This window comes from Pleurodeles waltl, chromosome 12, assembly GCF_031143425.1.
Source record: "Pleurodeles waltl isolate 20211129_DDA chromosome 12, aPleWal1.hap1.20221129, whole genome shotgun sequence".
Classification (NCBI taxonomy): Eukaryota; Metazoa; Chordata; class Amphibia; order Caudata; family Salamandridae; genus Pleurodeles; species Pleurodeles waltl.
Window position 1 is genome coordinate 129,610,858 of NC_090451.1, and position 13,071 is coordinate 129,623,928.

Here is a 13,071-nt window from a genome sequence, read left to right on the forward strand (position 1 = left end):
CCCGCCAAGGTCGCTGAGAAGTTAGTGAACTCCCGCCTGTCTCACTTCCTAGAGGAAAACAACGCACTCAATGCCTCCCAGTCTGGATTCAGCAAGAACCACAGCACTGAGACCACCCTCATCGCCTACACTGACGACATCAGAACCAGAGTCGACAAGGGCGAGACCATCGCACTCATCCTCCTGGACCTCTCCGCAGCCTTCGACACTGTCTGCCAGCAAATACACCGTACACGGCTCTATGACGCAGGAATCTGACACAAGGCCCTGGACTGGCTCGCCTCTTCCTCCCGAAAGAACCCAGAAAGTTTGCCTCTCTCCCTTCCAGTCCCCAGCAACCAAGATCATCTGCGGAGTTCCCCAAGGGTCCTCCCTCAGCCCTTCCCTTTTCAACATTTACATGGCCCCGCTCGCAAACATCCTCCGCCCACACGGGATCACCATCATATCCTATGCAGACGTCACCCAGCTTGTCATCTCCCTCACCAGGAACCCCACCACCGCCAAGACCAACCTCCACGCTGGACTCCTAGACACCGGCAAATGGATGACAGCAAGCCACCTCAAACCAAACTCCAACAAAACCGAAATCATCATCTTCGACCCAAACAAAACAATATGGGATGACTCCTGGTGGCCCACCGCCCTAGGATCACCCCTAACACCCGCCAACCACGCATGCAACCTCGGCGTCATCTTAGATTCTTCTCTCTCCATGACCCAGCAAATCAACTCTATCACCTCCTCCTGTTTCAACACCCTCCACATGCTTCGAAAAACCTTCAAATGGATACCCATAGAAACCAGAAATACCATCACCCATGCACTTATCAGCAGCAGACTAGACTACGGAAACACCCTCTACGCTGGCACCACTGTCAAGCTTCAGCAGAAACTCCAGAGGATCCAGAACGCAGCTGCACCCCTCATCCTGAACCTCCCATGCCATGAACAGATTTCCACCCACCTCAGATCCCTTTATTGGCTTCCTATCAACAAAAGGATCATCTTCAAAGTCCTCATCCACGCACACAAATCCCTCCACAACACTGGACCAGCCTACCTCAACGAAAGAGTGAAATTCCACACCCCCACTCGTCACCTCCGCTCTGCCGACATCTCCATCGCCACAGTCTCCTGCATCCAACACACCACCTCCGGAGGCAGATCCTTCTCCTACCTCGCCCCCAAAACCTGGAACTCCCTCCCCACCAACCTTTGCAAGACCCAGGACCTCCTGTCCTTCAGAAAACACCTCAAGACATGGCTTTTTGAACAGTAAAACGGCCTCCCCCCCCCCTATTTCTGCTCCCTCCCAGTGCCTTGAGACCCTTACGGGTGAGTAGCGCGCTCTATAAATTTTTTGATTGATTGATTGATTGACCCGGTCTTTTGTAAAGGTTTGGATGGCAAAGGAACCTGCAAGCATCTCTAAACAGTTGATGTGCAGTGAGGACTCCTAAACGGACCAAGGGCCCCCAGTTGAGAGTAGACCACATCTTGAGCCCCAGCCTGTTAGACTTGCATCTGACTCTAAGACAAGATCTGGGGCGGCAGAGAAAAGTGTTCTCCCATTCCAGGTGTCTAAATGACTCATCCACCATGAGAGTTCTTCCCTGGACTCTGAATCTAGAATGACCGGATCTGAGTAGGCCAGGCCTTTGCAATGATGATGGATTTTCAACCTCTGGAGAGCCCTGTAATGAAGAGGGCCGGGAAAGATGGCCTGAATGGAGGAAGAAAGAAGGCCTACCAGATGTGCTAGGGATCTGAGGGAACAGCAAGGGAGAGTTAAGGCGTGAGGAATCACTTTCTTTATCAAAGACACCTTGTGTTGACTATGAAACCGAGAAACTTGACAGGAGATCCCGACAAAGATTTAATTGAGCTATAAGGGAAGACTTGTCCTATGTCATAAGGAAGTTGTCGAGATAGACGATGAGCCTTATCCCTTGACCTCTGAGGAAGGCCATGTGACCGGGTTGGTTTAATGAGGACACACAGACAGAGGATTGATGGTTCAGGTGAGTTTTATTTTTCTGTTGTTCTTGGTGCATAGGGTGAGTATTGGATGGTATCCCGCTCGGTTCTTGCTAACCGCTACGCTTCAGTTCTCCTTTCTGTCTTTTTTCTTCCAGGGCTCCCAGGAGGCACATGGGAGAAAACACAAGATAAAGCACAGGTAAATTGCTTACCTATTTTATCTCGTTTCTCCCTCTTTCTGTCTTCCTTTGTCCCTTTTTGTCTGTCTTCCTCTTTTCTCTTCCTTTTCCTTTCCCTGCTTCCTTGGGGATTTCGTTTTCTTTCTTTCCCACCCTTCTTTCCCCTGTTTTCCTTTCTTATTTTCTGGTTGCCTGTTTTCTGCTTTACCCTTCTGTATCCTCACTCATTTTCCCAGTCTTCCTGTGCTTCTGTTATGTCTTTTCCTGTACTGCCCTGGGTGATCTTCGTGATTACATTTCTCTGGTCCCTATTGTTGTTTGGTTTTTCCTTTCTGTTAGCCTTCTTTTAAGTGGCCTCTGCCTCTCTTTTTGGTTGTTTGTGTCCCTTACTCTGGGTACTACCCGTTCTGTGGCTTGGGTTTACCACTTTCTCCCTTCTTTCTTTTCCCCCTCCTCCTCCCTCAAGTCTTCCCTACAGTCTGCCCAGCACCCTCGTCCCAGCACCCCTTGTCTTCCCTGACCCCGCAAAGAGGACGCAACTGGAGTGGCCACGCTTCTCCTGAAGCGTGGCTGGGAAATCCGCAGTGCGCCTCCCGTGCTGCCGACAACACCTGGGACTTCTCCGGGCCGCTTCCCTCTCGCACCTCAACTCCGTTAGTCTCTCGTTCGTTCTGCTGTTGCTCCTCAGGTCCTACGTCGACACCACTCATCTCGCCGGCTCCTCTTTCTCCTCCTTCCCCTGATGCCCGCACTATCCATTGTTTAAATGGATGGAAAGCGTGCCGTTTCTGTCGCTTCTCATCTGACCCCGGAAGTTGAAGGGGATTGGCTCCCGATCCATCCCCTTCCGGGTCAGAAGTGTCAGTGTCAGCACAGGCCACAGCATTGGACGGGACTGATGTCACTAGCCCGTCACAGGCCACTACTGGTTTGAGGATCTTGGTGAAACACCAAGGGGCTGATGAAAGGCTGAAGGGAAGAGTTTTGAACTGGAAGAAAGAAGTCCCCCACTGGAATTGAAGAAACTTTCTGAAGGAGGGATGAATAGGCACGGAAAGATAGGCGTCTTGAAGATCTATTCGGACCAGTCAATCGTTGTGAAGAAGGAGATCTCTGAGATGGAAAATAGTCTTCATCTTGAAATGATGGTATACTATGAAATTGTTGAAATCTTTGAGATTTATAACCGGGCGATGCTTTTTGTTCTTCTTCTGAACTAGCAAAATGGTACTGAGAAACCCAGAGGGGTCGCAAATGACTTCTTCAATGGCCTGTTTTGTTAGTAAGGATTGTACTTCGTCGTGAACCATACAAAATTGGTCTTGGGGAAAAAAGAAGAGGATGAGGCAGAAGAGACTGACAAGGTACCTGGTACATCTCTATGCAATAGCCTTGAACTGTCTGGATTGCCCAAGGATCTGAGGTTATAGAAAGCCAAGATTTTAAACACAAGCCCAGTCTGCCTCCTACTGGAGGAAGGCCAGAACTGGAAGTTCTTACCTGCAAGCTGGTCTCCTTTGGATCTGTATCCCCTGTCACGGCCTCCGCAGAACTGGCGGAGACAGAATTGGGGCTTGTACCCCTGGTAGAAGTCTTGTTGGTTGCTTTGGATTGAGGAGGCTCTGCCGAGGGATTGCCCTCTTGAAGAATAACAGCCGGCAAATCAACCCCTTGTTTGCCGGCCCTTCCAAAAACACGTTGGGGAATAAATCCTTTTCATCGACAAATGCGCCTTGTCCAACGAAGCAAATGCGAAGACATATCTGCTCATTTCCTTTATAAAGGAATCACCAAAGAGAAAGCCATCCGCATTGGGACCTTCCTCTTTGGATGCCTGAGTTTGGGATCAATTCTGAGCAGAAACACTTTTATGCCGCTCCTGGGAAATATAGGCATTGGCATTGCTTAACATGGATATCAATCTTTGAGCCCCATTTGAAAGTACCTCAGGATCCACCAGAGTGCCTTCCGTCTTTGCCCCCTCGGCCAAATCAACAATCCTAGTCAGAGGTTCAACTAAGTCCAGAAGTCTGTTCTGGCTATTTGACCAGGCTCGATCAACCCCTTTCTTGGGATCTTTCCCAAATTTAGTAAAAAACAATAACATATTGGGATCAATAGAGGGGGTATCAACCACCTTAAAGGGAAGGGAAAGTCTAGGACGTTCGGACTTCAGTTTGTTTCTAGACGCTTTATCAAGCACATGCCTCAAATAAAAGGAGATGTAGTCCGAAACATGATCGGAAGGAAACCATTCCGACAAATTTGTACTACAAACACTCTGAAAATATGCTGCCTACTATTATGGATTATGTGATTCCTACACCTTGTATTACTCATTGTTTAATGTGTCATTTCCTCCAGACTGATTTAAGCAAGTATGATTCATTGTCTCTGTGTAGTTTATGTGTAATGGTAAGCGCTCTAACAACCTGCACTGGCATGAATAGCCCTAGAAAAGAAATGAAATGCATTTGCAAGAGGGGATATTGAGACATCAGGGGTACTGTTGTAGGGGGGTTGCCGCAAAAAAGATTCTCACCGGGCGTCACCAGTGCTAAAGCTGGCTCTGATACAGGGCTTACTACCATGGATGAGATGCTAAATTACATTGCTGATGGATTGCACGCTAGTCCATGTAAGCACAGTTCTGTGCCCCTGAATTCCGGTGCATACATGCGCTGGTTGCGCAGGGTCAGTGCTGCAGTGTAAAGAAAACCCACTAAAGCTGTGTTACTGTGCTATACTGCCTTTACCTTGGGAAAACAGATACACTTATTAACTCCGGTTACCCTGTCACGGTCACAACCAAAACGCAATCATGTGACTGGGTAGTACAAACAAAGTCTCCTGCTGGGAAGGTGGCAGTGGGTCAGTCCAAAACAAATCAAACGGACAACATAACACCCCTCCTACAATTAAGAGGAAAACAAAACTGGGAGAGAAAAGGGAACAAGAGAGAGAGAAAGAATGAGCGAGATGAGACGGATCGCTGTGATCTCTTCAACTCTCAGTCCTGGATGAAGTCTCTGAGGTGAGGCGCCTGGGTTGGGTTGGAGGTGGTACCTCAGATTTTGTGATTGCAGTCTCTGACTGATTTTGGGCAGGGACATGGGGCCCTCAGATTCGGTTATCGAAAGGCCTCAGGGCAGGCCTGTGGAAAGTTCATGTGGCTGTCAGTGGCAAAGTCTGTACTGTCTTCAGGGCAGGATGCCCTGGGTTTCTTTGTGTGGGTCACTCTCTCCATCACTGGCATGTTCCACGTCACCAGGCATTGTCAGGTCCTCTTGAGTAGGATGACAGGCTGGCAGGCTGGCAGGAAATGATTGGTCTGAGCCACATTCCTTGTGGCTGTCTCAGTACCTTTCACAGCAGTGACCATAGTGCCCTTCATTCTTATTATTCTCCATGGACTGGGCTCAAAAGGCAAATAGAACTTATGCCCCAGGTATCGATCTATTACGAGCACCAGATCTCTGGCCCGCAGATGTCATGTCGGGACCTCATCTTGAGAGACATCTTGTAATTCTTTATTTTTCTGGGATGAAGAGCGTCAGCAGCTTTGTCTCGTAGGGCAGAGGGGGGGTTCTAAGTGAGGTCTAGTGTCATTCATAGGACCATTGATGCAGAAATCATTGGGGCTCACTCCGGTAGTTGAATGTGGAGTTTGCCGATATTCTCTGAGGAAAGCATACAGGGCACAGTCCATACTCCTCCCTTCAGCCTTAGCAATGCAATGCGAATAGTTTTGTTCAACGTTCGCATCGGGCATTCTACTTTCCTATTTGTATGGGGCCACCGGGGCGAAACTCTTTGGTGCTGGATGTTTTGTGATTTGAGATAGTCAGTAAAATCCTGACTGGTGAACGGGGCTTGTTGTCCGTGCGCAGTTCAAATATGAGCCATGGGTGGCCATGATCTTTTTAATGCGAGGAATGGTTTGATTGCCTGATGTGGTATCAACTATTTCTATCAAAGGGTATTTGGAGAAGTCATCCACCACGACGAGCATGTGGCGCCCATCCGGCAGACTGCCAAAACCTGCACTATCGTAGTGCCATGGGATTGGTGGAATGTACATCCTTATAATAGGTGAAGGAATCTCAGTTGGATCGGCGGCCTGGCACCTTGAACATTGACTGACCATCGTCTCTACCAAGTTATCCAACGAGGGGAACCAGACTTTGGGGGTCATTCCGACCCTGGCGGTCTTTGCTTCCATGCCCATTCTGACCGCGGCGGTAAAGCCGCGGTCAGAAAACCGGGGCCGGTGGTTTCCCGCCGGTTTAACCCCGGCTGGGCGAATCCGCCAGGGCAGCGCTGCAAGCAGCGCTGCTTTGGGGATTCTGACCCCCTTCCCGCCAGCCTGTTTCTGGCAGTTTTAACCGCCAGGAAGAGGCTGGCGGGAACGGGTGTCCTGGGGCCCCTGGCGGCCCCTGCACTGTCCATGCCACTGGCATGGGCAGTGCAGGGGCCCCCTAACAGGGCCCCAGCCTGCTTTTCACTGTCTGGCTAGCAGACAGTGAAAAGCGCGACGGGTGCAACTGCACCCGTCGCATACCTGCAACACCGCCGGCTCTATTCAGAGCCGGCTTCAGTGTTGCAGGCCCCCTTCCCGCTGGGCCGGCGGGCGCTAACATGGTTAGCGCCCGCTGGCCCAGCGGGAAGGTCGGAATGCCGCCAGCGGTCTTTTGACCGCGTGGCGGCTGATTGGCGGTTCCCGCCTGGCGGGCGGCGACCGCCGCCAGCCAGAGTTGGAATCAGGGCCTTTGTGTCTTAACCTGGCCTTTGTCTTCACAATGCCTTGGTGGGTAGAATGAGCAAGGTCCACCACCCGCTGTTGGAGGGCCTGGGGTATCACGATGCGAGCACTCTCAGCAGCCAACCTTCTGGAGATCTCACTAGCTCATCCCGGATGTGCCGTAGGTAGGTAAGGGTCTTCCCTGCTTCCGGTGTGCGATGGCAGAGGTTGCAAGTTACTTTGTCTCAGCTAAAAGGACATGGCGGACATAGCCAGCTGGAGGCATTCATCCTTTTGAGTATCTGTGACTATCTCCTCCAGTGAGATGGGAAGGAGTCTTGATCTTTGTACTACCAGGTTGACATATTCCTCAACCTCCTCTGCTTCAGACTCCTCTCGTAGTGGCAGGTTGGGTATGCCAGGATAGGTAGTCGGCAGGATTTAATGAGCCGTGGCGATAGACCACTGAGAAACAGTATTCCTGGAGCTGCAGAATCCATTTCTCTATCCTCTGTGGTGGTTAGGATGAAGATCCCAAGAATAGTGGGATGAGAGGCTTGCGGTCTGTGTGGACCGTGAATGGGTAGCCATAGAGATACAGATGGAAGTGTTGACATCCACGGTGGATGGCCTCTTTCTCTATGTGAGAATATCTCTGCCCTGCATCCGTAAGTGCCCGGCTGGCATACGTCACGGGGACCCAATCACCGTTATTCTGCCTCTGGGAGAGCACGGTCCCCAGTCCTGTAGGACTGGTGTCTACAGACAGCTGATTCCTGTCGGGGGTCAAAGTATGCCAGGGTGGTGTTTTCTGACAGGGTGTCTTTAGTAGCTTGGAAAGCTTGTTCTTGAACGGGGCCCCATTTCCTGATAGTGGTGGATTTCGTTAGTTCATGCAGGGGAGCTGTCAGAGCTGTGAGGTTGGGCATGAACCGTTCACAATAAGTCACCATCCCTAAGAAGCTTCTTACTCCAGTGACGTTGGTGAGTGCAGGTGCGGAGCAGTTGTCCTGGACTTTGTTTGGGTCTGGCATGACCCCGCGCTCCGAGAACTTATAGCCGAAGAAAATGACTTCCTTCTTGAGGAATGTGCACTTCTCAGTATGTAAATTGAATTCACTGTCTGGGAGCCACTGGAAAGTGGCTTTTAGTCTCTCTAGGTGTTCTTCAAGATTCGGGGTATGTATCAGGATGTCATCACTGACATTAAAAATGTTGGAAAGCCCTGCCAGCACTCCCCAGAACATGTCTTGGAACACCTCGGCAGCGCTCAACACTCTGAAGCTGAGGCGCTTGTATCTTCGGAGGCCTACTTGGGTGGAGAAGGTGGTGATTGGCCTTAACTCAGGCGTCAGCATCAACTAGTGGTAGCCGGCCCAGAGAACCACTTTTGAAAGCTATTTGGAGCCACTCACTTTGGCTACTATGTCATCCACCGTTAGCATCAGATGTCTTTCTTGGTGAATCACCTGATTGGGGAGCCTCATGTTCATGCACATCCTGACCTTGCCAATCTATCTGGGCTTGTGAGCTATGACGATCGGAGATACCCATGGCATAGTATGGATGGAGGCAATCAGCTTCCTCTAGCTTGGAGGCGTGGATGGAGGCAATCAGCGTCCTCTACCTTCTGCAACTCTGCTTCCACTTTCTGATGGACTTGAACACTGCGATGGTGGAGGGTGGTGGAGGGTGACAGGCTAGATCTATTTGTCTATGTGCAGGCTCACCATCCAGTCTTTGAGGCACCCAATCCCTTCGAACAGCTTGGAGTAGTCTGCCATTAAGGCGTTAATAACTGACAAGTTTACACTGTACACGAACATGACGAGTTGAAGACGTTCGGCAGTCCTGTAGCTTAGCAGTATACCAACCCTTCTCAGGTGACGTATACTCTGGCTCTCATAGCCTGATCCTGGTGCGTGATCTATGCTGTGAATGCACCAGCTAGGGGTAGCGGTGTTGGCGAGCCAAAAGCATACACCCGCGTGTTGGTGGGTCGGAGTAGTGGTGGGCCTGGAAGGGCCTGGAATATTGATTCAGCCATTATATTTATGGAGGCGCTGGTATCGATGAGCAGAGAGATGGGGTGTCCCTCCACAATAACCATGCATTTGGGAGTGCGGCGACCCTTCCTCTTGTCAGGTTGCATGGCATGGATGACGTGCATCATCCTGTAAATAATCAGGGTTTTCAAGGGGTTCAAAGTGCATCTTGAGTGCTTGTTTTAGTGTGTTGTAAGTGTGTGTTGGTTCCGCTTCCTCAATAGACCACGCTAGCTTGTGTATTTCAGCCCCTCCCAAGTGTAGGACCAGAGGTTGTTTCCTGGCATTTTCAATGTTTATTGCTGCAAAATGTCTCTAGGCGTTCTACCCAATCTCTCCACTTGGTTGCGAGAGAGGCTCGAGGTCCATCGCAGAGGAAAGGCTTGAGTGCGGGAATTGATGTCGTCTTGGTACGAGAGAGCTGAGAGTGCCCAGGCGGAAATGCACTTCGGTGTAATGTTTTCATTTCTCCGCTTCCCTCCCATTTCTCTTGTTAGTGTAATTATTTTCCTACTTGTTCTCTTATTATGTACAGGATGTATAGTCTATCTCCCGTGTGGGTGGTCATAACATTGTGAGCAGTGAAGGAGTCAAAAAAACTAGTGGCCATGTGGTGGTGATAATTGATGTGGCAAAATGTAGTATGTCCTCGATGAGCATTTATATACACAATTGTGGCACTATACAGGAAACAGAGAGCCACATGAGCTATTCTGAGTGAACCAGTTCCACTTAAAATGATGAAGAAACTCACAGTGGTAGGTTAGGCACTGCTGGGCTTGGAGGCAGAGCGTCACTGTAGCTTGTCCATGTGTAGAGGAAAACTGCTTGAGTGAAAAAGTCGGCCTAGAGGTGGAGCCTGGGGTGGCCTAGCTCATGGTGCGTTGGTCTCCAGGTCTAGAGGCAGGGGGGTGCAGAGACTGGGCCACGAGGTGGTGAAGTCAGGCAGCGATGCTCCAACTCGGTGCTGGCCGCTGAGGATCTGGGAAGGCTGTGGAGGGCAGGACAGGTACCGAGGCAAAATGTGCTGGTTCACCAGGCCATGGAGGGCGCTCCGCACACAGCATGCAGTGAGGTGGTGTCGGCTGAGGTCGCAGTGGCGGTGGGGGCCCACTTGTCACCAGTTGTTGTGTGCGCCTGAACTCTGGTGCACACATAAGCCGGTTGCGCAGGGTCAACGCTGCAGTGTAAAGACAACCCACTAACGCTAAGTTACTGTGCTACACTGCCTTTCCCGTGGGAAAGCATATACACTTATTAAATATGGTTACCCCGTCACGGTTGCAACCAATACGCGATCATGTTACATGGTAGTACAAAAAAAGACTCCTGCTTCGACTAGTTAATGTTCAGACCAAAACAAATCAAACCTACAACATAACAAGCACCATGGCTGAAAGAGTGTGGCATGGGGTGTGTAGATGTCGAACACGAGGGTCAACATTGTGCTGTTTACAATCCTTTTTTTCCTTTTTTGTACTGTTCCAGTGCTCAAAGTAAGAAGGCGACACATGCAAACCATATAAAATATGGCGTTTGCTTCGAAGTATCTATGTTTAAAAAAAGCAACAGAAGGTATGCAATAAAGCATAAAGTGGTTTATTGATAATGGGTAATTTAATTTATATTTTGCATCCTTTCGGAGGGGCAGAACAAAATAGGACACAAAGTGAAAGGTGCAGGTGGTGCAGTGAATTGTGATGCGATATACAATTGAAAGCAGGATAGAGGACACATTACCAGGGAATCAGCATTAATCACATCAAATTCATAAAGATTTAGAATGCACAATTTTAGTTGTTTTGTTTATGGTTATTTTTAATGTTTTTGATTTAACCACAACAATCAATATTGGACAGGGTCTTCTTTAGGACATGAAATGTGAGTCACTTAGAAAAGCCATCATACTGAGAAAACATAATGCAGGCAAAAGGACTGTTAATAAACCAAATATGGACTATGAAATGTAATAAATGGTATTGGCTATGAAAAGTTAGATCTAACTCCCAAGGGAGGTGAGCAAAAAAAAGGAACACAACCAGGTAATTACCATAGAGCTCCAATGTGAGGTGAGCGAAAGCCACATGGATACATGGGTGGCATATATACAAAAAAATGTGAACATCCAGTGGTAAATGCCAATAAAGCTTCCACATGATGAGTGAAGGCCCCATAGGGAAAGTACATATTAAGGATTGCAAAGCACATTGCATAATTTCCTAAGAACCTAACAAGCTTATCTACGTTTTCCCATAGCTAGCACAGAGTGAGAAATAAGGGACTCAACTAGGCAGAGAGTATAAAAAACAACATGATTTACCACAGTGGCTCAAGTAGATGTCAAAAGATCATCTGTAAATGGACAAATCAAGACAGAAAAAGCCATGGGAATATAACTAAATTAAAAGGGTAAATTTAGAAAGGGCAGTATGTGCATGAATAAATAACAAGAACTGCTGCACTGTAAAGAAGAACAGTTATTTCCAAGGAGAATTAATCCATTCTAAAATTATGCAAAACAAAGAGAAATCAGCCACTGAACAGCAGCAAAAGATGGTTAGTGCTGGTACAGGACTGTCTCCAGCATGGCAAACAGGTGTGAACCCTTCCCTGAATGTCCAGCTGCAGGTGAAACCGCTATCTTGAGGTTTTTATTTGGCACTGGGCTCATGCTAAAGCTGTGTGTCAGCAGATGCAAAAGCCTCTTCCTGATAATGTGAGGCCCAGAACCTGTTCTGTGACATAGATGAATGCATCAAGCTGGCCATCATCACAGGCATACGAATGCTGTTCATACCTGTTAGAAATGGGGTCTTTGGTTGACAGTCAGGTTACCCCCTGTTCAAGCAAGGACCCTCACTCTAGTCAGGGTAAAATAGAATCAGCCTCAGCTAATCTATGCTTACCCCCTTGGTAGCTTGACAGATCAGTAGGCTTAATTTCAGAGTGCGAGGTGTAAAGTATTTGTACCAACACACACAGTAACTTAATGAAAACACTACAAAATGACACAACACAGGCTTCGAAAAATAGGAAATATTTATCTAAACAAAACAAGACCAAAACGATAAAAATCCACAATACACAAGTCTAGTTATCAATTAAAAAGCAAAAAGAATCTTTATGTAGTTTAAAACACATACTAACACTGATAGGGTGAAAATGTACCTTGGGTGCGTCAAAAATAACCCCACACAGGTGAGGGTGCGTCAAAAAGGGCTTGCAATGCGTCGATTCCACTCACGAGCGGGACCTTGCGTAATTTCTCCTTTCGTCGGGTCGGGGTGCGTCGTTTCTTCTCTCCGGAGGAGAACGATGCGTCGATCCGGTCAGCACTCTCAGGTCTGGGCAGGCCTTACGATGTTTTTACACGCCCAGCGGTGTTTGCGGAATCCAGCCGCACAATGATCCAAAAACCACGCAGTGCGGGTTGTGATCTCCCAGGCTCCGTCTGCGATGTTGCATGTCGTTTCTCCAGCTCTGTGCATCGATTCTTCGTTCGCTTTTCCGGCGAGCGTCGATTTTCAGCTGCGGAGCTGGCAGTGCGTCGTTTCTTCAGCTGCAGATTAGAGTCGCATCTATCTTTTCCCCGCATGGCGCTCTATGTGTGGATTTCCTCCTCTTAGGCTACCTGCTTCTCCTTTCAGGGTCCCAGCAACTGGATGGGCACCACAGGGCAGAGTAGGAGTCTCTCCACAGACTCCAGGTGCTGGCAGAGAGAAGTCTTTGCTGTCCCTGAGACTTCAAGCAACAGGAGGCAAGCTCTAAATCAAGCCCTTGGAGATTTCTTCTCAAGATGGAAGGCACACAAAGTCCAGTCTTTGCCCTCTTACTCTGGCAGAAGCAGCAACTGCAGGATAGCTCCACAAAGCACAGTCACAGGCAGGGCATCTTTTCTTCCTCAGCTCTTCAGCTCCTCTCCAGGCAGAGGTTCTTCTTGTTTCCAGAAGTGTTCTAAAGTCTGTGGTTTTGGGTGCCCTTGTTATACCCAATGTCACCTTTGAAGTAGGCCTACTTTAAAGCAAAGTCTCTCTTGAATGTGAAATCATGCCTTGCCCAGGCCAGGCCCCAGACACTCACCAGGGGGTTGGAGACTGCATTGTGTGAGGGCAGGCACAGCCCT